Here is a 26,140-nt window from a genome sequence, read left to right as displayed (position 1 = left end):
TGATGTCTGAGAGAGCGGGCGAGCTCGGTAGATCACCTCCCACCGCTGCCCACCTAGCAGATTCAAGAGCTGGGAACTCCCACGGTAGGAAGTCCCTCCTCGAATCTCATGTAAGCCCTTCCTGCTGCAGCATAGCCCCATTACCTTGTACTAGCAATGCTTCTGCTTCCTAATGCACCCTTTGTTAAATTGCTAAGACACATTCTACAAGCAACAGCAGCAATTGCAAAAACCATTAAAGCAGCCGGCAGCTGCTATGGGTTCAAGAATTTCATTGGAGTTGGGGGAAGGCTGAGCTCCCTGGCTCTCCTCCCCACACCCCTTCTGCCATCTCAGGACACAGAGAAAGGGAGCAGGATGCTGAGAAGGGAAATGGAAAGACAACCAAACAAAGGCAGAAAGAAAAACCATTCACAGCCTCTCTTGACCTGCCAAGGACTTTACCCACATCTTTCCCTCCACTGGGGGCCCAGATTCGGAGGCCAGCCTTCTCCCTGCTCCTGCCTGAGACCCACTCAATGGGCCATCTGCTCCCAGGCCTTTCTGCAAAAGCTTCAAAAGTCCCATTTCTCCAGGGAGCTGGAAGCTGAGGTGGGGGTGGGGGTTGGCGTCAGCTCCAAACAATAAGGGAAATTTATTAGGGATCAGGGCTTCTAGGAGGCGGAGAGTGGGGCCAGAGACACCCAGACACGCTGACACACAAAGGGTTATTTAATGCGGAAAATCCAAAGCCTCCTTCAGAAGTCAAGTGCCCTCCCGCCCCCAGGCCTTCGGAACCACTCCCCCCACCGCACCCCAACTCAGACTGCAGTCTGTGCTCTGCCACTGGGCAAATATTGACTTTCTTTCACTCAGCATGGCCCATGGAACCAACGTGGAGGAGCAGCTATTGTCTCTGTCCCCTCGAGGGCCAGCAGGCTGTCAGCCTGGCAGTTCAGAGCACAGGCCAACTTATATGGCCAAGAAAGCCAGCCACCGGCTTGAGAGTGATATTTCTGTCTTTTGATCTTCTGTGTCCTGCCTCCCGTCCCCAAGCCCATCCAGGTTTATTTTCCCATTCTGTCTGTCCCGCTGCCATGTGGCACGTCGGAGCCAGGAGAAGCAGAATGGCGTAGCTGGGAATTCAAGTCTCAGGTCTGGGAATTCAAGTCTCTGACATTGGGTAACCTTATGTTAGTCTTTCAATGTTCTTGAGCCTCAGCATTCTCATCTACAAAATGGGGATGTTGGACCCAATGGTCGTGGTTTCTGGATCAGGACATTCCTTCCTATCAGTACCCATGCCTTCCTATTGCCATCAAAGTGTTGCACCTTATGCTCTGATTTTAGAAGAAACAGAAGATGACTGTTCAGTGCATGAGTGGGAGGATGGAAAGAACACCGGACCAAGGGTCCAAAAGTGCCAGTCAGCTCTACCACGGGTGTTAATGTGCTGTGTGATCCTGGGCAAGGTGCTCCCCATCTCTGAACCTCAGCTTCCCCCAAATCAGAATCAGAGCATTGGAGGGGACCATTCAGTGCCAAATTCTGAGGTTCCCTCACCCAACACATGGTGGCCACGTCCCGGCTCCCAGCCTTTTCTCCAAGACCTCATTTCACAGCCCTTTCCTCATGACTAACCTTGAATGGAAGGATGTCACGCCTCCGGCTTGTGTTCCCCCATCACCAGGAGCCTCCTGGTGGCCTGCCCTGCTTCCAACTGGCTCAGGCTCAGCCCTGCAGCTCCCCGTGGGGAGCAGGTCAGGTGACAAGGGCCAAAGCACACAGACTCCTGGAGAGCACAGTGGGGTTGGGGGTGGGAGCTGACACAGGGAATTGGAGAGTTTTCCTGGAAGCTTGTGCATAGTGCACAACTATGAGCTCTGTCCCTGCCTTTCCTCTGACCTGAGCCCCCTCTGTGATGACACAGAACCTCAAAAACCCACACCAGGTGCAGCACCTACTATCACACTAGAACTCCCCACACTCCAGGTGTTTTGTATAAATCATTCCCACTTCATTCTTCTTCATAAGAACCCCTAAGAGGTAGAAAAAATTATCCCCACTTCACAGATGAGATAACAGAGGCTCAGGGAGAGTCAATAAATTCACACAGCTATTGCCCAGAAAGGAACCTGGATTTGTCTATCTGCAAAGCCTTTGCTCTTCATCTCTCCCCAGGCTGTCATAAGGTGGCGGGGAAGGGCAGTGAGCCCTGCAGGTCCAAATGACCTAAAAACCTCCCACGGCGCCAGAAGGACTCTAAACCAAACTTTCACTTCACACATGAGACCCAGAGCGGGGCGTGACTTGCCTAAGGTCCTGCAGTGAGCCTGGGGTAAACCCAAACCCCAGCCCTGCCAACCAGTGCCACCTGCACATGCAGTCTGGCCTGGCCCTGGGATGCTGAGAGTTCCTCCAAGAATGAGCCAATCCCTTTGCCCTCCACCCCAGCCGGGGGGGGGGGGGGGGGACATGCTTCTGGCCACTCATTTCAGGGACAGACAGTCTCGACCCGCGCAGGTCCTCAATTGGTTCATTCCTGGAAGACTCAGAGTGGAGTAAAAGGCCCATCTTGTCATAACAACAGAAGGGACCAGCGGTGGCAGGGGTGGGAAAGGGAGAACTAGAGGAAAATAGATGTGAGTTTCTAAGAAAGCCGGGCTCTCTCTTTGCCCTGAAGTTCCCGCCACAGGGTGACTCTAAGTGTCCAGAAGACAGGAGCAGTGCCTGGACTCCCAGTCTGCAGGGAAGCTTCGGGAACACAGGGAAGATCACATGCCACTTTCACAAATCTCTGCCCCCCAGCCGCTGTTTACAGCTGCTCCAGACCTGCTGAAACCAGCTTTTATTGTTACTGCTAACAATAGCTGCCCCTGGTGAGGACCTAGAGGGCTCCCATTCACTAAACATTTCACATGTTTCTTGCTTAATCCTCCTAACAACCCCCAAACACTGCCATGATCCTTGTGTTTTGACAGTTGAGTCAATGAAGCTCAAAGCTATAAAAGCACTTGCTCAAGGTCACACAGCTAATAACAGGAAGAGCCAGGACTTTCCGAGGTCTCACTCCAGGGTGAGCAGGACAGACCACCTGTTCTCATGGCCAGGTCAAGCCCATTCCTGCCACTCAGGCACCAAGCCCCAAACTTCAGCCACAGATGTGCTGTGGCTGGATAGGGTCATCTAGTTGAATCCTCTTAATGTACAGGTGAGGAAAGCAAACAAGGGGCTTGTCCAAGGTCACACAAGGTCACACAAGGTCACAGAAACAGGAGGCAGAGCCTGAAGACTAAACTCAGCTATTGTGTCTTCAACCAGGACTCCCCACAACACCTGAGGCCCAGTGCGAGGCTAGGATGCATCTCCACTGAAGACAGAAGCAGAGCTCACCCAGAAAAGGGTTGATGGGACTTCCCTAGAGCCACATAGTGGCACAGTATGGGCTCTTGTGGAGATATTTCCAAACAGAGAGGATTGCTTCATCTTTGTCTAAGGTGGAAGCAGTCTTGCCTGGAGGGAGGGGGGGGGCAGACAGCATGACCTTGATATCCCCCTTAGCCTACTGTCTCCTCTCTGTCACAGGGAGACTTTTCCTAGGGGAGGCTCTGCTCTCCACACAAAGGGTGTGTGGTGCTAGAACTCAACCATCCTCCCTCTCAGACAGCCTGTCCTGAGAGGGGGACAGGATGATGGATAAGCAGGCTGCACCCTCCTGGTCCCCTTGTCTCTGCAGAGGGTTAGGGAGCTACAGTCTTCTCAGAGAACAGGTCACCCTACCCAGCTACACCCCAACCCTATTTCTTTAATGGGCCTCACCTGCCAGCAGGTGTTGGGACTGGGCGAGAACTCGGATACCACAAATTCCAAATCCCCATTTAACAGAAGAAGATATTGGGGTCAGAAAAGAGAAACAGTTGCCTAAGTTCATAGGACAGGTCAGGATGGGAGCTTTCGGACTCTCCCTGGGAGGATGGGTTCACAGCTCCTCACTGTCACCCCTCTCCCCCGGAAGTGTGTGCTGAGCTCGCCATAGACAGAGGCCAGCGGTCTTAAAAGCAGCGAATTTCCAGGCGCAGAGGCTCTGGCAGGCTGGCCCAGGGGCTTGTTCACCAGAGCACCCTCCCCCACCGCGTTCCCATTCCTGCCTGGTGCACCACGCGCCTCCATCACCCAGAGATTTAGAGACGTACAGCAGCTTGCCCAAGGTCACGGAACTAATTGAATAGGGCACTCGGTCTATTGCCCAGCCGCCCCTTCTCCCCCATCCCCATTCCGGTCCTAAGCTCCTTCTCTTGCCAGGATCCCTGGGACCCTGCCTCCTCCAGTGCACAGAGCACAGAGCACGGAGTGGCTGGAGTAGGAAAAAGTTCCAGGGAGAGGAGGGGGCAAAAGACGTTACAGAGGATCGTAGTCCCGGATGACTGCAGCAGGCGAGGGGTGCTGAAGGGCAGTGAGCCCCGCGCACCGCCAGTGTCTCCAGAGCGCCCCACTTTTCTCCAGGGGCTCCTGAGCTCCAGGCTCCGCACGCGCACGGGATCCTTCAACTCATCCTCACTGCGGCGCGGGCGGGTGGGGTCCCACGTGCCCCGCACCCACTTCGCACCGCACACCCACTTCATCCACCTCCTCCTCGCCCCTTCAGGGTCGAGCGCCTTCGCTTTCTAGCTAGTGTCCGGGTCCCCCCGCGGAGGCACAACGGCCTCCCCCGACTTCCCCCCGCGCGGTTCCGGGCTCGCGAGGAGAGACAGGTGGAAGGGCGAGGGGTTCCCGGGGTAATTCAGGCCACCTCCCCAGGGACTGGCCAAGCAAGTGGATTTCCGGGAACCAGGCTCCCACCGTGGGCACCGTCTTGCAGTTAGTTCGTCCGTCGTGAGCGCCAAGCTCAGAAAGTCAGAGGGTCCCAATTTGGCGACCACCCACCCGCCCACGGTGCAGAACCTTGGGAAGGCTGCTGGTGGTCGGGGCGTGCCTTGCTGGGGACCAAGGGCTGCCCTCGCAAGGTGCCCCGCCCGGGCTCCCTCTTACCAGGGACGTTCGGGGCAGTTCGGTGAGAGCTGGTGACAGGAAGAACGGAGGGGACCCCCGGGGTCCTGAAGTCGAGGTCCCTCTTTCCCACTTCGCAGCCGGCCGGGCCGCTGCGGCTCTCCTCCCGCCTGCAGCTCCCTCGTTTGCTAGCGCGCGCGCTCTCTCTCTCTTGCTCGCTCTTCTCTCTCTCCCTCTCTCTCTCTCTCTGCAGTAGTAACAACCTGATCCCGCTTCCCCCGCCCGCCAATTGACATGCTCCTCACATCCGCCTGCACACAGCCCGTGCTGGCCCCTCGGAGGGCGATCCCGCAAACCGCAGGGACCCCGCCTCAGACGATCCCGTGCGGGGAGGCCGCCTCCGCTCCGCCGCCTTCTCCAGTCGGGACGGCCCAGCCCGCGAGAGGGGGCACGAGGGGGAGGGGAGGAGTGTGCACGGGGAGGGGGGTTAACCTGGCAGGGCGGGCGTTACAGAAGTTTGGGGCGGGCGGGGCCGGCTTTGGCCAGGAGCCCCCTGGGGCTCCCCGAGCTCTGCGGAGGAGTCCCCGCCCCTCAGTGCCCTCCTGCGACACTCCCCACCCCATCCCGCCACCCACGAGCTTTATGAGCCTCTCCGTGCGGGGATTGGCTGGGGGAGGGGCGGGAGGAAGGGGACCTCCCTGCTGTCGAACTGTGAGGGGAGGGGTGGGGGAGGAAGGATTTGCTTCAGGGGACACTGATGAAGGTTTCCCCGAGTCGAGGGAGAAGAGGAGACGGAACAAAAGGCAGACTCTAGAGGGGAAGGGGAGTGGGGGTGTTTGTCCAGAGGACTCCCACAGTCCGCGGTCCCTGCGTCAATTCATCCGGGAGGGCGGAGTAGAATCTTCCAGGGCTCTCCTTGGGTCACTTGGGGAAGGGAGAAAGGGAGGTGGAGTGAGCCAGGCAAGGGAGGAGGCACGGTGCCTGCTAGCCAAGGACCCTGTGCTCGCTTTCGCTGTGGGACAGGACACACCAAAAGCGCTCTGCCCTGGAGACCAACTCTGCCCCACCAGGCCCAGTCTGCACTGTCCCTCCAGAGGAAGGCAAGGCCTCCACCCACCATGGGTAGGGGAAGGGCCAGAGGGCAAGGAGGCCCAGGAGCCTGGTGTCCCTCTTGGCCTCATTGCACCTCATCTTCTCTTCAGCACCCACCTGCTAAGGCCTCGGAAGAGCTCAGCAGGTGGAATTTTGTCAGGCCACTAGCCCTCCCTGGCCTTCCAGCCCTCAGCCTCCTTCACAGTCAGCAGCAGCTCCTTCCTTTTTCCTCCTGTTCTGCACACTCAGAATCATGAATTAAGTTTAGGGCTTGACCCAGGAAGTGATCCCCGCCCCCAAATTCCTGTAGGCCTGTGTGTCTGGACACTCAGTCAGGCCTTCTCATCCCCACCCAATCTGTAGAACCTGGGAAATTCCCCACAGCCTCTGCGAATCCCCTCCTCCTCCCTTCCTCCACTTGTCCCCAGCCCCAGGATGCCTACATCACTCCCAAAGCTGTGCCACTGCAGTGCTGCAGCAAGCCCTGCTCCTGCGCAGGCCGGAGCCTCTCTTCAGAATGGCAGCAGTGCGCTAGTCATGGCCCCAGGTCTACAGAAAAGCTGATTCGGGGATTTCCAGGCTTCAGGCCCTGGGAGGCAGCATGAGCCTGGACGGGACCCCTGGCACGAGTGCTGTCAAGGGTGTGTGCGTGCGTGTGTGTGTGTGTGTGTGTGTGTGTGCACATGCTAAAGGTAAGAAATGACTCCTGAGATCTGGTCAGCTCAGCTGACCCTTGCCATTCTTAATATGGAAAAGGGGACCTGAGGGTTGAAAGCTCAAGGCAGTCTGCTCAGAAGAGGGCATTAGAGATTCCCCTGCTGCATGCGCACACACACACACACACACTCACACACTCACACACACACACACACTCACACACACACACTCACACACACACACTCACACACACACTCACACACACTCACACACACACTCACACACACACTCACACACACACTCACACACACACACTCACTCACACACACACACACACACACTCACACACACACACTGATGGGGTCCCTGTCACCTGAGATGGGTGGTCAAGCAGAAGAACATTAAGTGGCTTCTTCTTTCTGCTTCTCCTTGGAACCTCCCTCCTCCCCACCCCCCATCACCACCACACTGAAGATGTAGCAGGTTATAGTCAAGTTAGACTTCAGAACTCCCTGATGCTGAGTGTCTGTGACACCATCCTACCTGACAGAGAAGGCCTGTGCCTTCACGACTGGAAACCAGTGCTACCTGGATGCCTGGGGATGGATGGAATGATCCTTTTGGTTCTTATCATAAAATAAATCAAAAGATCCTTCAGCCTCACTCATGGCTGCCTTCAGTAAAACAGGGTCTAATGACAGAAAGGGCAGAGTTCCTGAAGGCCATATCTGTGCCTTCAGAAAGCACCTGGGTTTAATGTCTGCTGCCTGCCCTCCAGGGGCAGTGGAATCTGAAGGAGTGTGGAAGGACCAGGTGACATTTGCACAGGCAGGGGCTAGGTCAAGCTTGGGGGGTGGGGTGGGAACATCCAGAGTCCCTTTGAGTTTTGCAGCTGGATTTGCTCAGGGTCTCCTGAGGTCCTTCAGGACCTCTCTCCTTATGGTCTTAATTTCACCAGATGCTCATAAACAATCTCAGGATGCAAGAAGGGGGTCAATTATTTGCTTCATTAAGGCATAGGAAGTCCCTAAACATGGGTGACCCACCCAAGGGCCCAAGGTCACAGATTATGGAGCTAGCTCTTGGGACTCTAGACTGTGATCCTCCCCAATCTCCATGGGCTAGGTACACCCTCCTCCCTTGCAGCTCCTATGTCCTGTTTGTCCCTCCTTCCCTGTCCTCTTCCTGTGGGATTCCTGCACCAGCATCTCTAGAAAGCTCCCTTCGCCCCCCTCTGGCCCTACCAAACTCTGTGCACAGCAGAGCCTGGGCATGCTGCGCTGTCTTGAGCGGCAGGGTCCTAATAGTGGAGGACCCCCATCCTTTTCACCCCCTTCCCCATGCTAGTCCATCTTCCTCCTGCCAGTTTGGCCCCCTGGCCCCTCTCTTTGATGCACCCTGTGCCCTTCCTCTGCAGCCTTGTCACTCTTGTCCTATCTTACTCTCGACTCCCCTCCCCCCTAGACTGTAAGCTCCACAGGGTAAGGACCCACTGCTCCCCCAGCCCCTGGCAGCCCCTCCATAAATAGCTCAGTAGCTATGAGGCTTGGTGTCTTCGAACCCTGCTGCTGGCCCTTGTACATTGTGTGACCTTGGGCAAATTCTGTCTCCTCCCATGTCCCCCTCTCTCCTGGTCCCTGAAATTCCAACTCCGGCCCCAGGACTCCTGGAGAAAGCCGCCCCAGCCGCCAGCAGCTTCTGTCCCCAATGCCAGCTCTGCCTCTCAGGGCTGCAGTCCAAGCACAGGCTTCTTGGCCTTATCCCTGGCTTGGCCTCTGATGTCAGCCCAAAGCAACCCAGGACTGGGAGCCATGTGTCAGTCCGTGGCCGAGCTGGGGTGGTCAGGGGAGCGAGGGCTTTGGCCTCCTTCATGATCTCTGTCAGCATCCCCCCCAAAGTCACCTCCACTAAGTCCACAGACTAAAATAAAATGTCCTCCCCTCCCTGTTCCAGTGAGATGGCAACTCGCACTCCTCCCACACACAAGTCCCGGAGCTGCCCTGGAGCTCTGGGCCCCAATCCAACCCTGCAGGACCAGGTTCCTGGGTGGCAGGGTCATGTTAGAAAGAGATGTCCCAGAGAGGACTTTGCAGTCTCCCTGAGCTGTCGAGATATTCCCCCCTTTCTATCCAAGTGACCTGGGCCTCTCTGAGGCTGCTGTTGGGAGGCTGGCATCCTCTCCCCATGGCGGGTACCCTGCCAAAGAAGCAGAGAGTGCTGCCTACAGAGTGGGAAGGCAGCCTGCTGGTGACCACCCCCTGCTGCGGGTCCCAGCTGGGAGCGGAGGGAGGCACAAAAGGGAGGCTGATGTCCTTGTTCTTTACTTCCCCCCTCAGACCTAGGCAGCCAAAACCTGGGCTCTCAGTGCTTCCCATCTGGAAATGCAGCCACTGCAGTCTGAGGGTTCCTAAGTCCCACCACCACGACCATGACTCATGCTGAGGGAAACGCTGTCCTCGACTTTCCACCTTCTCCTTCCAAAGCACTGAACACCCAGAGCATCAGCCCCTAGCGCTTGCAGAGGACCAGATTATATAGAATCATTGGAACCCTCAGCAATCCTGAGCGAGAGTGTGGACACTGTGTTGGTTAAAGTTACAGGATCCAAAGCCAGACTGCTGGGTATGAATCCTGCTACTTAACTGTGTGGCCAGGCAAGTTACTTTAACCTCTCTGTGCCTCATCTGTAAAATGAGAACAGAAACAGTCACTGTGAATTCTGCATGAGTTAATACATGTTAAAAAAACAGTAAGGGGCTGGGGATGTAGCTCAGTGGTAGGATACTTGTCTAGCATGGGCAAGGTAAGGCCCTGGGTCCCATTCCCAGAAGCCACAAAATAAAACAAAAAACTCAGAACACGGCCTAGGCCAGAACAAGGGTACAGAAATGTAAGTTGTTATTTTAATATTATCTCTACTTTGCAGATGAGAAAACTGATAGAAATAGCTGTTTATTTAGTGCCTACCACATGCTAGGCAGTTCACATGTCTTGGGGACAGAGTGAGGAGTTCAGGATGGGTTGCAGCTGAGAGTCATATGCAAACCTAAGGAGTCTACTGACGCCCCTCTTCTGAGGTATGTATTTGCATCCACTGGCTTGCAGGGGGCTAAAGAGTGGTACCCCCGGCCATTGCTAGGGGAAATCTGAATTGTGTCAAGGGTTGCAGACATATAGGTGGTTTTGGCAGTCATTAAATGGGGGTTCCCCCAAAATAAAGAGTACTGTCAGCAAAACAAGCCAGATTTCACAACAGGACTTGAGGGTCAGTGGGAGAGACCCTCCAGGTTGGGTAGAGTGGCTGTCACTTGACCCTGTGTGACCCACTGATCCTGGAAAGAGAATGGCTGTGTGTAAAGAGGATGAGCGGCCCTGGAGCTAGCTCACTAAATCTGGCCCTTGAGGTCCCCAGCAGCCCTGCTGTGAGGCCCCGCCCTCCGTGTTCTCCTCACCCCAGGAGGGGGGCTGCCCTCCTCTCTTGGAACCAGGCTGCTGACATGGGGCCATTGCTCTAAGGAAGGTGTGAGGGGTGGGCAGGTGGGGGGCCACTGAGCAGTGCTTAGATGGTGGTGCTGGGACGGCGGACACTGAAACCAGAGCAAGTGGCAGCCCAGACAAAGGGAGGCAGGTTGAGGGGGCTCCCAGAACCTAGGCTAGGGGCAGGCATATTTGGGGGAAGCCAGGTTTCCCACAAGAACAGGCAGGTGCTTAGAACTAATGAGATGAGCAGGGCATGGGGGCACGCACCTGTAGTCCCAGCCACTCGGGAGGCTGAGACAGGACGATCTTGAGTTAAAAGCCAACCTCAGCAAAAGCCAGGCACCAAGCAACTCAGTGAGACCCTGTCTCTAAATAAAATACAAAATAGGGGTGGGGATGTGTCTCAGTGGTTGAGTGCCCCTGAGTTCAATCCCCTCCCCCCAAGAAATAACTAATGAGATGCAGGTGTTGAGATGATGCTAATGAAGATAACAAGGAAGACGTATGGGTGCTTTCTATGTGCCGGGCACTATTTTTTAAAAAATATTTATTTATTTTTATGTGGTGCTAAGGATCAAACCCAGTGCCTCACATGTGCCAGGCAAGTGCTCAACCACTGAGCCACAATCCCAGCCCCTGTCAGGCACTATTTTAAGGGTTTAACATGAATGTCTTTAGTTAATACTTACAGTAACCCCAGAGGAGAAAATTATCCTTATTCCCGTTTTACGAATGGGAAAATTGAGTGAGGCAAAAAAGAGGTAAACTAACTTTCCCAAGGTCACAGAGCTAGGAAATGGAAGATGCAGGATTTGAACCTGGGGTCACACTCCAAACCCCTCTTCTATACACCTTACCAATCACTACCAAGCACCCTCCTCATTCCTTAACCTTAAACTGGGCAGGGTTGTAGACACTTGGATCTTCCCTAAGTCTTATAACTACCTTAAGAAAAACATGTCTGTCCTCATTTCACAGCTAAGAGGACTGAGGCTCAAAAGGTGCAAATGAGTTGGACGTGGTGGTGTACATCTGCAAACCCTGTCTGCTCGGGAGGCTGAGGCAGGAGGATTGCAAGTTTGAGACCAGCCTTAGCAACTTAGAAAGGCCCTAAGCAACTTAGTGAGACCCTGTGTCAAAAGAAAAAATAAAAGGGGCTGGGAATGTGGCACAGTGGTTAAACGCCCCTGAGTTTCAATACCTGTACTCCCCACTCCCTGCCGCAAAAAAAAAAAAAAAAAGTGCAAATGACTTGCTCTAGTCTGCATGGCTGGAAAGTGCCAGAACCAGGATTCCAGTCCTGTCTGTGGGGCTCTAAAACTTACCCACCTCCTGGGGAGTGAGGTGACCTTCCCAAGATCATAGGGCTAACTTCAGCATTTTCCAGGTGACCATGAACCAGCTCCAGTCTTCCCTGCTCTCGAGGAAATATATCTCCATCATCTCTAAGAGGAGCTTTTTGCAGACAGGACCAGCAAGCCCCATTCTCTGAATTCTCTCTAGACTGGAGCCACAAGTGGCCCATATATGAGGGCCTCTGATGAGGGAAAGGGAATCGGGGATAGGCTCAGAGGACCTTCCAAGAAAATTCAGGAAGCCAGGTGTGTTAGCCAGCGTCTCACCACTGTGACCAGAACACCTGGCAAGGACGACTTAGAGAAGGAAAATTTATTTAGGGCTAATGATTTCAGATGTCTCAGTCCATGGCCAACTGGCTCCAAGGCAGATGCATCGTGGTGGAAGGGTGTGAAGTAGGAAAGCTGCTCAGCTCACAGCAGCCGGACAGAAGGGTCAAGGACAGGAACAGTCCGAAGGCCATGTCCCCAGTGACCCACCTCCTCCAGCCATGCCCACCTGCCTAAGTTACCCCACCCAGTTGTCATTCAAATTCTTAATCCATCAAATGGATTAATTCATTGATGAGGTTACAGCCCTAGTCACGGCCTCTGAGCCTCGCTCTACTGGGGACCTTCTTCTAACATATGAGCTTCTGGGGACATTAAAGATTCAAACCATGACATCAAGACAATCAATTCCCATAACTGTGGGTGGGGAGCTGCAGTCACGGAAACTCTACCTGGGTGAGCTTCATGCTCATGCGTGCCCATGTCCCCTGCCTGCCTGAGATGACCACCTGAAGGGGCCATACGCTGGTGCATGGCTATGCTTCTGTCACCACCTACTGACCAGGGCCAGTGTGTATGTCCCTGTTAGTGTAGCTGGGTCTTTGAAAGGGGACAAACACCGGACAGGATCCTCTGCCAAATGTTCACTAGGTGTCTTGCACTCCGCCAGGGACTGGGATGTGACATACTCTGGGACATGATCCCTGCCCACAAGAATGTGGAAGTCTGTGGGGGGAGACAGGTGTGCAGGGAGATCATGATGCAGGAGTAAAGGGTCCCCAGCAGGTGTGCCCAAAGCACCCTGGAGCAGGGCAGCTGGAGACTCAGTGGAGCCAACTCTGGAGAGATTTCAGGGAAGAGGGCTGCTCACTGGCACGCCAGGGACACTTCTGATCTGCTCCTGAGGAAAGGGCAGGTGATCCAAGCAAAGTGCTCAAGGGAGGAAGCAGGAGGCACTGGACAGAGCAGGAAGGAGTGGCCAGGGTTGGGGCTGGTGGGACATCAGACCTGAACTTGAAGGCCTTGTTGGTCAAGGGGCCGGGCTTTGGCAATGGGCTGGGGAAGGCTTGTGGCAGAGCCAGGTGAGGGAGCCCCAGGCAGAGAGGGGCAGTGTCTGGAAATAAGGGGAGGTGATATGCCCAGGCTGCAAGGGCCAGTGGGAGTGGAGAGGCAGGATGGGTCTGCGTGTCCAGAAGGGAGACTCCATGCACATGGGCCTGAGGCAGACAGCACCGAGGACAACTTCTGGGCCTCCCATGTGTGTCACCAGAAGGATGGGAAGGACATTCACCAATAGAGGGAGCATGAGAGGCTGTGAATATGAGCTCAGTGGGGGAGCCTGTGCCCCATTCAGGAGGAAACGTGGGACAGATGCTTAGAACTAGGTCTGGACTTTAGAAAAGAGGTTTGAACAGGTCACGTGCCTTTGGAAATCAGTGACTCATACAGAGAAAAACTTGCTCAAAGATATTGATCACCCAATATGTGGCTGGTTCCTTCTGTCCACCCCAGCGTGTTATCATCAGTAGTCATTACCTCAAGGCTAAGAAGTCACAAACTGCTCTTGAACAATCTTTCTTTTTCTTAAGCTTTCAAAAAAAGTTTGGAATTATTCCACCCATTTTACACAATTGGAATGGTGAGGTATATACTTAAAGAAGCCACACAGGTGACTTAGTCTGAGATGGTGTCCAGTGCAGTCAAACTGTCCACCTGGACTATCTCTGGGAGGAGTGTTTCTTTTTTCTTTTTCTTTTTGTGGTGCTGGGGATTGAACCCAGGGCCTTGTGCATGTGAGACAAGAGCTCTACCAACTGAGCTCTATCCCCAGCCCTGGTAGGAGTGTTTCTGCACAGAGAGTTGGTGGCAGCTGCTGACAGTGGAAGGGGTCGGAGGAGCTATGTGTGCATCTGTTGAGAGGACAGTCTCCCTCCCCTTCGTCTGTCTTGGATGAGTGGCAACTCAAAAGCTGGCTCCCGAGGGAGAAGTAGCAGGTGTCAAGGGTCATGGTGATGAAAAAAGGGGATTCCCAGGACCACACATGCATGCAGGTGACAGGAAAGTGTCAGTAGGTTCCAATCCTGTCTTTGCCCTCTGGGGACCCCCCTCCCCCGGTTTCCTAAGCTTTTCCTCTCTCGCTCCTCCCTGTGACTTGCTGGCTCCTGCCCTTCTGCAGGAGGCCCGTCCCAGATCAACTTTAACGTATCCGTCTTTCTTCCCTGCCTCGCGCGTCCTTGACGACAGTGGATTTAGTGCATGGACACAGGAGCCAGTGCCCACCCATGATGGAATGACTGGAGCCTAGGGGCTCTAGGAAACAGCTGGCCTCAGAATGATGGTCCTCAGCCTCTCTATCCATCAGAGTCACCTGAGGAGCTTAAAAGAAAGGTGCCAGTCCCCTCTCCCGGAGACTCCCTTTCAATCAGCCTGGGAGGGGACCAGACTTCGGTCATTCTCTGTGGAGCCAAGAGTGAGGATGAGAGCTTCCGGAAAGACCAATAGCTTCAGAATCCCACCAGGAAGCGTGGCCCTGCCTTGTGTGAACTGTGTGACTTGGATAAATGACTTATGCTCTCTGAGCTCCAGTTTCCTTTTCCTAGGAAACATCCATCTCCAATTCCCGTAAGATGACCCTCGAGAGGCGCACGGCCTGGGGCTTCACCGAGCTGGAGGCATCTAATTCTCCTTCCCACTTTGCATCTCCCTTGGAGTCTGATTTCCTCCTAAACCAGCCTTGCAAGTAAATCGCCCCTGCTCAGCAGTCCATGGAAAATATGGCCCTCCCCAGTGACATCCCCTCCCTCTGTCTCATCACCTCCCACCTCAATGGCTTGACACCTCAATGCCATTGTCCTGATTGAACATCATGAGCATCGCCTTTTGCTCTCTTCCAGAGGCACCTAGCCCAAATGTGACCTCCTGGCCGTCAACGCCCTTTCCCAAATGACTCCATCTGATCACTCCGACTCCCCTGCCTCGGTCCCCGGCATGGATATCCGTGAGCCCCCAGCCTGTCTGCACCTCACTCTGCTTACTCCCTCCGAGTATTCACCCAAGTTCCTGGGAAGCCCTTTGTCCTCCCTCAAGCCCCCATCCCACCTCCCCCTCATCACCTGTCCTTACTCACCGGCTCAGCTGTCCTTACACACTGACCCCTGCTGCTCTCTGGTGGCTGGCCTGGGCCTGTGCAGTCACCCCTAACCCTGCCAAGCCCAGCATCTGGGCATGTGGTAATGTGTGGTCAGTGCTGCCTGGTGACCTCAGATGGGGTGAGGAAGAGACCAGGACCTGTGCACCCACAGGTTGTCCCCAAGGGATTAGGGTAGGGAACAGGGGTATGTCCAAGACTGGTGGCCTCGTTTTCCAGGTAGGGAAGAGACTGGGTGCTGGACCCTGGAGTGGATATCAGGCATCTCGGTTCTGGATGCCATTCTAGGTGAGCTGTGTTGTGCAAGCCTGTCACCACACTCCCTGGCCTCTGCAGGTCCACATGGTGACTGGCATGCCTTCCCTTCTCCCCCTGAAGACGAGGTCTGGTGTGGGAGGCTGGGAACCCGGGCTCTGGGTATGTCCCTGGAACTGACTTGCTGTGTGACCTTGGCTAAGTCATCCTCCTGGGAGTGACATCTCAGACCCAGAGGTCCTCCTAACCAGAAGGGTCAGTCAGAGTGTTAAGGTGGCCACTGGGGCCTCCGTGTCCTGATGGCCTGCTTTTCCCTACCCCCCAGGCCCCTCTTCCCCTCCCACTCCCAGGCCCCAAACAGGGGAGATTAATTGAGTGTTCAAGGCTCTTCCCTTGCCCAGCCACAGCCGAGCTTACTAGGGAAATTAGGGTGACATTGGTGCAAGTAATTGAGTGTCTTTCCCAAAACAGTCTTCAGGCCCCGTTGCTTTAGCTGCTACTTAAATGAATGAGCTAATTAACTTAACTAATTGCTCCCAAGGACTAATATTTTCAGTCACGTGACCCAAGTAGGCACATTGTCCGTGGCCACTGCGCTGCCTGCTCTCCCCAGTGGACCAGCATCCTGTGAGCCTGGAAGAGCAGCCTCACACACTCCAGCCAGCCATGCCTGAACCCTGCACCAGAACTCCTCCTCCAGGCCTCTGTCCACGCAAGGCCTGACTCTAGACTCACCCCAGCCAGTCTGTGGAAATTTAGCAGCCTTATATTAATTGCCTATTTCGTGTGTCAAATGCTGTGCTCAGTACCTGGGGAGTCAATGGCTGGCCATTGACCATACCTGCTCACACATACTTGTCGGAACTCTTGACTTCTCGGGGGAGATCAAGGATGGCTTCCTGGAGGAAGTGGTGCTTGAATTGATTTGACAGCTGGATGGGAACTAACTTGGCAGAGGGGGAGACGTTCATTCCAGGCTGAGTGATCAGCCTCTGCATCATCCAGAGGAGGAACAGAAGCTAATGGCTGGACCAGGTGGCTGGGGATGAAGACAAGAGGGCTCCAGGGGGAAGAGCAAAAGGTGACCAGCTCTGGGATTGAACTGGGCGCAAGGGGAGAGGAGGGTGGGACATTAATGAGCAACTCCTAAGCTCTGGCTTGTACTTAGATGATGGAGGGGGAACTGGTGAGCAAGCCCCTGGGGTACACATGAAAGGGAAAGGACAGGTCTGGGTGGCATTGTGCCAAGGTCCTCCAAACCTGAAGGTGCAGGGGCTCTGTATCCTACCAGCTACCACCCTCCACCCCCCACACCTGGGCCCTAGCTGAAGGTCAAAGGCTGCGGGTCCAAGTCTTATGGGGCCTGTGAAGGGCTCAGGAGGAGACCTGGCAAGAGAGGCTTGGAAGCCCTCCCCGCTGCAACCCCAAGAAGGCAGAGGACCGGGTGCTGAGAAGTGTCATCAGTGATGCCTGGGTGAGGGAGATGTGGCCCTGGTAGACGTGGACTTTGGGATATTCACATGCACACGCACACACACACGCACACACACACGCCGTTCACAACATCCCATGGGGAGCATCAGCCTGGCCAGGGATAACCCAATGGCCAGCCAACCTCCAGGCCTCCAGATCCTCAGCCCCTGGGTGGCAGCTGCCCTCCTCCTCAGCTCTGCTACTCTATTCTCAACTCAGAGCAGGGGAGGGGCAAGCCTATATGGGCACTCAGTCCCTCCATTGTGCCCCAGGCCCCTGAGAGCCCGAGACTCGGTGCCGAGTGGGATGAATGACAAGAACAAGGGCTGTGGACCAGGCAGCCTCGGTTCCAGCCCCAGCTGCTGCTTTCCGGGTGGAGGACTCAGCATTAACCTCTCTGAGGTTCCTTTTGTCATCCGTAACAATAAGAAACAATAGCTTTTTTGGCAGGGAGAGGTGACGCTCCAGTGGGCTGTATTGCTTGTTAAATGTCAGATGCCACACATAGGTGACAGCCCAAGAGCACCAAAGCCAGGACATGCATAGGTCCTCCCTTTGCCTTCCCCCCTCGCTGTCTCCAGCTCAACCTCCTTTCTGCTCCGTGGAGGAATTCCCTGACCAGCAACTGGCCACCGGCTCTATCACAAAATAGCCTTCCCGTTGTTTAGACGTCTCTAAGAGTCAGAATGGACTTCCTTCTCTTGAACTAAAATTGTGAATCTGTGGCTTCCACGGCAGACATGGCCATTCTCCAGCTCTCTAGAAGAAGCCCCTTGGGTGCCTGCATCTAATACCAAGTGCTCCTTCCACCCTTGTTCAGAGTTTCCCATTGCCTCTTCTGTCCTGGCCAAATTCTTCTGGGCAAATACAAGACTCAGTTTGTCCATATCCTTCTTAAAATGAGATATTGAGAAGAGAATGCTCCCCACCTAGACCTGAGCCCTCCTGGTGAGTTCCAGAGGTCAGACTGAGGCTGGGCCACCCGCATCATGGTCAGTGGCACAGAAGCCTCATCACTGCCTGTCTCAGGCAAAGTGAGTCCAGACACACCACAAAGAGCCATGATGCCCACCGTGCTCTGGGCTGCCCACAAGAAGAGGCTCAAGGGCAGCCTTCAGAATGCCCAGGACCTCTTTCCCACCCAGTTCTCTGTCCTCCCATGCAGACCTAGATCCCACTTCTCTGGGAAGTGAGATCAGGACCCTGGACAGAGCTGTTCCCAGCTTCTTGGGCCTTCAGAACCTAAGGCTTGCAGGGATGGGGTACCACTAGCTCTAGAGGGAGGTCCTGGAGGGAACAGGCAGATGGTTCTGTGAACCGGAAGTTGTTCGCCGTCTCTGGCGGTCACTGTGTTTTCCTCTTTCCTCCTTCATACTGGCATGCTGAGAGCTGGCTTGGGAGTCCTGGGTCAGAGGACACGAGGTGCTCCCCTGCTTGGCTTCCCTGTTCCTCTGCGGTCAGCACCCCCTCCAGAAACAGTGTGGCCAGCACAGTGGAAGGAGCCCCTCCTTGTCCTTGACAGGCCCTAGGGCTGGACTGGAATTGGCGATTGGAGGGATGCCTAGAGGCTGAGGGCAGAGGGCTGTAGTGGGGCCAGGCCCCTGGGAGAAGTGTAGAGAAGGCCACTGAACCCTGATCCTGCGTCTCCTCCTCGGCCGCCTCCCACAGCTAATCAATGAATCCATTAAACAATCAGTAGGAAGTCACCACACCTCTCTGAGCGCCCTCTCACTGGGTTTCCCTCAGCACTTCTTGATCCACATCTGGCCCCACATTCCAAGACCAGCCGGCCCTCAGCTCAGTGAATGACCTTGGGCAAGTCACCTTGCCTCTCTGGGTCATTGTTAATAGAAGGATGGCACTAGATGATCTCTTCAGCCCCTTTCAGCTCTAAACTCCATAGATCTCAGTCTGTGAGCTGGGAGCCAGAGGCGTGTGGTCAGCAAGGGCCCCTAAGGAGGAGAAAAGGATGAGGGCTGGTAATGGGCCACCCGGGCTTCATCTGAAGGGGTCCTGGATGACGGAGAGAACCAGTGTCCTGGCAAGGGCAGTGGAGGCAGCAGGAGGCCAGCCTCCTGGCCTGGCCACCCTGTCCTCCCCCTCCCTGGCTCAGAAATCCCCACCTCTATCTCTACTACCACTGCCTCTTGGATCCTGCTCTGGGTCAGTCCAGAGCTAGGTGACACGGAAGCCGCTGCCCCCTCCCCTGCCTCTGGTTCCAGGGCTGTGACAGCACCAGTCAGGGGGGTGAGGAGACCGGTGGCCTAGGTGCAGGCTGGGTGAGGACATGCAGCGTGTGTGCCTCAAACACAGCCGGGCAGCCTGCACCAATCTCAGAGGCACTGCAATGCAGTGGTCGGATTTTTTTTGTGTGTGCGTGTGTTCGTTTTTTTTTTTTTTTCCCCTAAAAGTCCTCATTTCCCAGGAAAATGTGCAGCCAAACACTTCCAGAAGGGGGTGGCCAGGTTGCGTGGGAATGTGTCAACCCTTCCCACTTAGGGCACCTGCCTCTCAGCCCCGCATGGTGCAGCCCCCAGCCAGCTCCTGCCGCAGTCTGGAGGTCTAGGGAGGAGGAAGGGGAAGTGGCGGAGTCTCCCTTCCTAAAGGCTAGGGCACGGGCTGACTGAACTTAGATGATTGCTGGATGGGAGACTTCTCCTTTTCCAGAACTCCAGGGGCTCTGGCGTGAGACTCCACTCAGAGGCAGAGATGCCTTTCGTTTTGAGGAGGATCAACCTCTCTGTCTCTCTAAATGAGCCTTCTTTCAGGGAGGGGTGGGCATTGCTCCTCCTCCCGTGGAGGATCAAATGCCAAATCCCCTGCAGGGATCTCAGGAAGGGCATGAAATGGAACGACTCTGTCTCTCTGGTTCACTGGTGGAAGGGACCCCTCCCGGTCCCTGTCGCATGGCATACTAATTTCCCACAAACTCTACCTCTGTCTGTGTTCTTCTGCTCTTGAGTTTCATTTTAAAGGAACTTTTCAGCCCAGCTCTGTTTTCCCCATTAGAAAGGCAATGAGTTCAATCAGCTATGAAAAAAATGCAGAAGGGCCTCACGGAACCGGGGCAGACCCACCCACGCCGGCTCAGCCCATCCCCTTCTCTTCCCGTGGTGTGGGTTTCCAGGGACTCTGATTGCCATGGAGAGACACCAGGGGGGCTCTTTGCTGACAGACAGAAGGCAGCAGAAAGGGATGGCTTAGACTCAGGGTCAGGTCGCAGTGTTTGGCTGAGCGAGAGGCATTTCACAGGCTTTGAAAGGCCCTAGCAGGGGCTGGGAAAGCTGCCCCTCCCCCCGTGCGCTGGTCTCAGGTGCCCTCTCTGGGCAAAGCAGGTGTGGGCACCACAAGGTTCTGAGCCATCTCTCTCTCTGCAACCTGAAGGGCTGTGCAGGGTCCGTCTGCCCTTCTCTGATGTTGGGTCTCTCTTGGGCACAGATGGCTCTAGCTCAGGGGCAGCCAGGGCACAGCCAAGCCAATCTGGGTACCGCTCAGGGAGAGGTGCTGCCAGTCAGCCCATCTGCTGAGCAGGTGACAGCTGCTGATATGTAAGTTGGGGGGTGAGCTAGGATGACAGGGTCAGAGCTGCTGCCTATGGGACTTCTCCAGCTGCCATCAGACTCCCTGGGCAGGGAACATAGGTCTTCAGTGGAAACAAATTGACGGTGCCTGAGAGAGGCCGCCTCCTGCTTCACGCATTTCCATCAACACACAAGATGGAGCAGAATCACTGCCCCCGTGCAGGGGACAGCTCTCTCCTCCCTGAAGTCAGGACAAGGGACTGGGGTTAGCTACCAGGCAACAGAAGGAACCCCGTGAGGCAGGACAGCGTAATGTACAAATCCAGGCTTTGGTCCTGACCCTGCTGCCTTCTAGCTGTGTGACCTGGGGGCAAGTTCATTCACTTGTTGGAGCCTCAGTTTCCTCTTATATAAAGAGACAGGGAAACCTTCACCTCACAGGGCTCTCAGGAGGATTATGCGACATAATGCATATCTGCCCTAGTAAGTGGTGGCTGCTGTTTATTTTGCTCTATCCCAGAATAGTAGCAGAGGAAGGCAGAGGATCTTCTCCCCAGCAGCCTAATCAGCTCCTTCCAGATCTTAATGTGCATTAAAAGATCTCTTGGGCCAGGCAGTTGGTGCATGACTGTAATCCCAGAGACTCCCGAGGCTGAGGCAGGAAGATCACAAGTTCAAGGACAGCCTCAGCAACTTAGCAAGGCCATAAGCAACTCAGCAAGACCCTGTCCCAAAATGAAACATAAAAAGGACTGGGGATGTGGCTCCGTGGTAAAACGCCTCTGGGTTCATTCCCCAGTACCAAAAATAATCTCTTGGAAGCTTCTGTAAAGTGCGGGTTCTGGGCTCAACTGCAAAGATTCTGATGCAGTTTGATGAGCTTGGGCATCCTGCGAGAGTCTGAGCTGGTGGTCTCTGTACCACAATTTGAGGAGTACTGCCCTAGAAGAAAGGAGAGATGGTCCCAAGGCCTTTGCCTAAGGACAGTACAGATGCAAGTCCATGCTTAGCCATGTGTTGAGCCCTGCTTCTGCCTCCTTCCCCAACCCTGGCCTCCCTTTTACCTAGTTCATTGCTTTTTTTCCTGCCTGTCTCATACATTGGCACTGGCTTTCCTGAAGCCATTTAGTCATTCAGCAAATACTCAGTGAGCCGCTACTCAATCCCAGACACTGTTCTGTGTGCTGGGATAGAGCAATGAACAGAATAAGAATACTTGCCTCCATGGACCATATGATTTATACACTAACTGACTGACATTCATTCAGTAAATACTGCTGGGTGAGCCAAGCGCAGGGGCACATGCCTGTGATCCCAGTGGCAGAGGAGGCTGAGGCAGGAGGATTGCAAGTTTGAGGCCAAACTCAGCAACTTAGAGAGGCCCTGAGCAACTCAGTGAGACTCTGTCTCAAAATGAAAAAAATAAAAAAGGGCCGGGGATGGGGCTCAGTGGTTAAGCGCCCCTGGGTTCAATGCCCAGTACCAAAAAGAAAAAAATAACTACTGGATATCTACCCTCCTCCAGGATTATGCTGATGCTAAGGCTAAGTGCAAAGCCTTCCTCAGAAAAGATCAAGGAACAGATGGCCCTTAGGGACTGCCTGACCCTGAGGACCCTCACCTCCAAAGCCTGAGACAGAGGACAGCATGGGGTTAACTGGGGTTCCTCTGGCTGACAAAGGCCACCTGCTGCCAACGCCCCTGGCAGGAGAAGCTGTGGAAGAGATGAATGGCTTGGCCTTCTTCCCCAGCTCACTCATCGTCACTGTGGGTACAAAGCATTTCTTTTTGCCTCTGCTCCCGGCCTGTCCCTTTGCATAATTCTATGCCTCGTAATTACATGTGAGGACGGGCTAATTCCCCCAACATGGTGTCAGGCCATCGATAACATTCCCTCACGGTTGCCCTGTGACGCTCTGTAGCCCTCGAGCCACCTGGCAGGGGGAGCTCAGCCTGTGGCCTCGATTTTTCATGCCGGTCCTGCATCCATCACCAGCCTGCCAACTCCGGTCTCTGCTCCAAGGGGGCAGGTGTTCGGAGGGAACACTCTGCGGGCGCTGGCCGGTTCCCTCTACCCCTGCTGGAGTGTTTGTAAAGCAGGAAGGGCCCTTGGAACTCACTGGATCCAGTCCCCAGATTTTGCAAATGAAGCCATCGAGGCTCAGATGGGAACTAGTTTGCTCAGGGTTGGTCAAAAAATGAGTCATCTGCTTCCTCCATCCAGCCATGCATTTACCCATTCATTAGTTCACTTGGCAAACACCTTGAGAGGCACCGAGGCTGGGCTAGTCTCTGGACATAAAAGAATGACAAGACATGGTCCCTGCTGTCACGCAGCTCCCACTCCTGTGAGGAGACCCGCGTGATCACAGTAGGACATAGCGAGGACAGCGGTTAGTGCGGCAGAACAAAGGTGCTACCCAGCCTGTGAACCAGGGGCCTGAGAACAGGAATCACACAGGCACCCGGCATGGGAAGGACATCGCAGGCGGAGGGCATCTCCTGGGCGACAACCAGGAAATGGCAAAGAGATGTCGCATACATGAGGCAGGGAACAGAGCTGAACCAGGCCAGCACCACCAGATTCCAGTATCTTCATACCTCTGCACCCTCTCAGCTTCCTGGAGATGCAGAAATGACTCGGATCCCCCCTCCCCCCATGGGGAACTGGGCCTGCCTGGGGAGGGCTGTGTGCACTTGGACACAAAATTCAACTTTCTAATTAGCGGTGACACCCAGGGCAGCCTCCAAAAGGATTTTTAAAACTCTCTGGGGTCAAGGCTCCTGCAGAGGTGGAGAGGGCACAGCCTCAGCCCTGCCAAGCACGGGCCCATTCCTGCTCAGGTACATGGTTAACTAACTGATAGGGTGGGGTGGACCCAGGTGGCTGAAGAGACCCTGGGTCTCCCAACCTCTGGAGCCGAGTTCACAGACCCCTGATTCTCTAAGCGAAGGCCAGGTTCACTGGGAAACGATGTATAGGGTGGTTGCAAAGAATGGCTTGGGCCATACGCAGAGCTTGGTTCTTCGCTCAGACCTTACTAAGTTGCCTTGGGGAAGTCAGGTAAGCTCTCTGAGCCTCAGGATCATCATCGGTAAAAGAGGATTACTAATATCCACCTAATAAGGGTTGCTGAGGATTAGAAATAATATATACAGAATGATTAGCAAAGCACCAGGCACAGTGGGCAGACTGTAATAATGGCGATGGGGCTGGGGTCAGGAGGAGGCCTGAGCTTGTTCTTTGCCAGTGGAGACAGGCAGCAGCAGGACGCAGCAATGGGTCCTTGGATGCACTTGGCTGTGGGGACTCTTATTACATGCTTAGCCTCTCCTGGAGTCATCGAGATCCTCTTCCCTGGAAGAGTCCTTTATTTGCCTGGAATCAAGGGAAGGTGGGCAAGGGACAGTGGCCAAGGCACTCACCCAGGACTGGGGAGGATCCTTTCCTGGGCACCAAGAAACAGAACTCAGGCCACCCCTTCACCCCAGGAAGAGCAAGGGACACGAGGCCCTTGTGATAGTCACCACAAAGGGGAATACCCCACCAGAAAAGCCGAAGGAGCCCCACGAGGCAAAATAGTCCTGCGGTAAGAAAGTCCTCGGGATAGCATGACCAGCGGCCATTCTCATATGGACATTAAGTCACCACCGGGCAGTTCAGCCTGCTCCCAAGCCCTGGTCTCTCCTTTCCAATGTTGGCCAGACATTGCATCCGCATCCACACACCACGCTCCCCAGCAAACACGTCACCTCTGCCTCCAGATCGACCCCCTCCCCCAAGAGTTCTGGTGTCTACTCTCTGCACCACTGTGTCTCTGTTCTTGAGGGCACCATTTTAAAAAAGATCTTTTAGTTGCCAGGACATAGTGGCACATACCTGTAATCCTAGTGGCTCAGGAGGCTGAGGCAGGAGGATCACAATTTCAAAGCCAGCCTCAGCCACTTAGTGAGGCCTTAAGCAACTTAGCAAGATCCTGTTTCAAAATAAAAAATATAAAAAGAGCTGGGGATGTGGCTCCGTGGCTAAGCGCCCCTGGGTTCAATCCCCAGTACCAAAAAAAGAAGTACTTCCCCATAGGTCTCGAGTTTAAATGCCATTAGAAAGCCCTCTATAACATGACACTGTCACTACTTGCATAAATTAATGCTTTGTGTTATCTTCATATTCAAACCTCTCTGATGGGCTCCAAAATGCCTCCTTACAGGTGTGAGTTCACACGTTGCCTTTGGTTGTTGTATCCATTACATTCCTTTTATTCTAGAAACTTCTTCAGGTGGGGCACTGGGTATATTATTATGTCATTCATCAGTTGGACAAAGCAGGTCATTTATCCCACATTCCAGATTGGCCCATTGCTTCCTCCTGGGACCATTCAGCTTCCTGTAAACTGATGCTGGGCTCTAACTGGAGGCGGATCTAGTGCTCGCCACCATCCCCTGTCTCTCACGCTCAGTGCCATCAGCCCCAGGCCCTACAACCTTACTAGACTACTTGTAACTCTTGCAACACAGGCCCTTCTCACACCTCTGGGCCTTTGTACCTGCTGTTTCTTGGGTTTAGAACACTCCTTCTTGTGCCTGCCTTGGCTACATGTAGCCGAGTGGAATTTAACTGTCTTCAAGGACTCAGCTCGGCCCTGTCTCCTCCCAAGCCTCCAGTACCAAAAAAAGAAGTACTTCCCCATAGGTCTCGAGTTTAAATGCCATTAGAAAGCTCCAACACAAGACTTTTAGTCCCCTGACTATACCAGGTGCCTCCCATGGCGCTGGGCATGCACTGAATATTTAATCTGTGTTTACAGAGTGGATGTAACCCACCTGGCAATGACACTGGACTTAAAAGGCTGCAGGGAATTCACTGGATTCTAGAAACGTCTTCAGGTGGGCCACTGGGCATACTATGAGCATATGGCAGCAGCGGCGGTGGCAGCGGGGACCCAGGGACAAGGAGAGATCTAGTTAGGCTCCCCTCAGCAGGCTTTCCCACACTCCAGCCACTTGCTGTCCTTCAGTATCCGGGCAACCGACACTCCCCAGGCACATCCGCCCGGGGGACAGGGCCTGTGGGACACAGGGCAGAGTCCCATGGAGCAGCAGCTCTGGGGACCTGGCAGGGTAGGACGTCAGCCACCTTTGGCGTATGATCTTCCACCTTCAGGTGTCTCCTCTGTGCAACGCAGGTAGGAAAGACGGGCTCGCCCTCATGCTGAGTTCCCCGCCCAGGGGACATGAATGCAGAGGAGGCAGGGGAGGGAGGGCCTTCCACCTGCAGCAGTGGATTCCAGGGTCCTCTTTCCACTGAAGTCCAGCCTCAGCTCCTCATTCTGGTTCACGCTTAGCCAGGAGGAAGGGGCTCATCCCCATCCCATTTGGGTCCCTGAGAGCACATGACCCCAACGGGCCCCAGTTTTTCCTTCACTGCCCCTATTTTTACATTTTCTTTTTTTTAAAAAAATTAATCTATTTATTTGAATTAGGTATATATGACAGCAGAATGCATTTTGATTCATTGTACACTATTTTTACATTTCTAATCAATTGCATAGAGATAAAATCCCAAACACACAATAAAACACACTAGTTTGTGTTGACTTGATGAATCTTCAGGTATACCCACTTCACCACCACCCCAATCAAGATGCAGAGCATTTCATCCCCCCAAAATGTCTCCTGGGCCTCTGTGCCCTCCAGCCCCCTTCACCTGGCCCTAGGTCACTGTGGTTTGTGCTTCTTACCACAGAGCAGGCTCATCCGTTTAAAATGCCCTGTCAATGGAATCCCACGCTCCACACTCACTCCCCTGGGCTACTTCCTGTGCTCAGCATAATTATTTGGACATTTACCCATGGGTTGCAGGAAACCAACGTCTTCATTCTTTTTTATTACTGAATATAGTACACCATCGCGTAAAGTACCAATTT

At 54.3% G+C, this 26,140-nt stretch overlaps 1 protein-coding gene across 1 annotated transcript in view; it reads right to left on the bottom strand.

The window, feature by feature from the left end:
- Positions 1-5,024, bottom strand: part of Syt2 (synaptotagmin 2) — a 42,440-nt gene extending 37,416 nt beyond the window's left edge. The window contains exon 1 of the mRNA XM_076831891.1: positions 5,008-5,024. The gene's annotated coding sequence lies outside the window, so the exon portion shown is untranslated. The remainder of the gene's footprint in view (positions 1-5,007) is intronic.
- Positions 5,025-26,140: the final 21,116 nt, after the last annotated feature.

The sequence above is a fragment of the Callospermophilus lateralis genome, chromosome 13 (assembly GCF_048772815.1).
Source record: "Callospermophilus lateralis isolate mCalLat2 chromosome 13, mCalLat2.hap1, whole genome shotgun sequence".
Taxonomy (NCBI): Eukaryota; Metazoa; Chordata; class Mammalia; order Rodentia; family Sciuridae; genus Callospermophilus; species Callospermophilus lateralis.
This window is presented reverse-complemented; position numbering and strand designations above follow the sequence as displayed.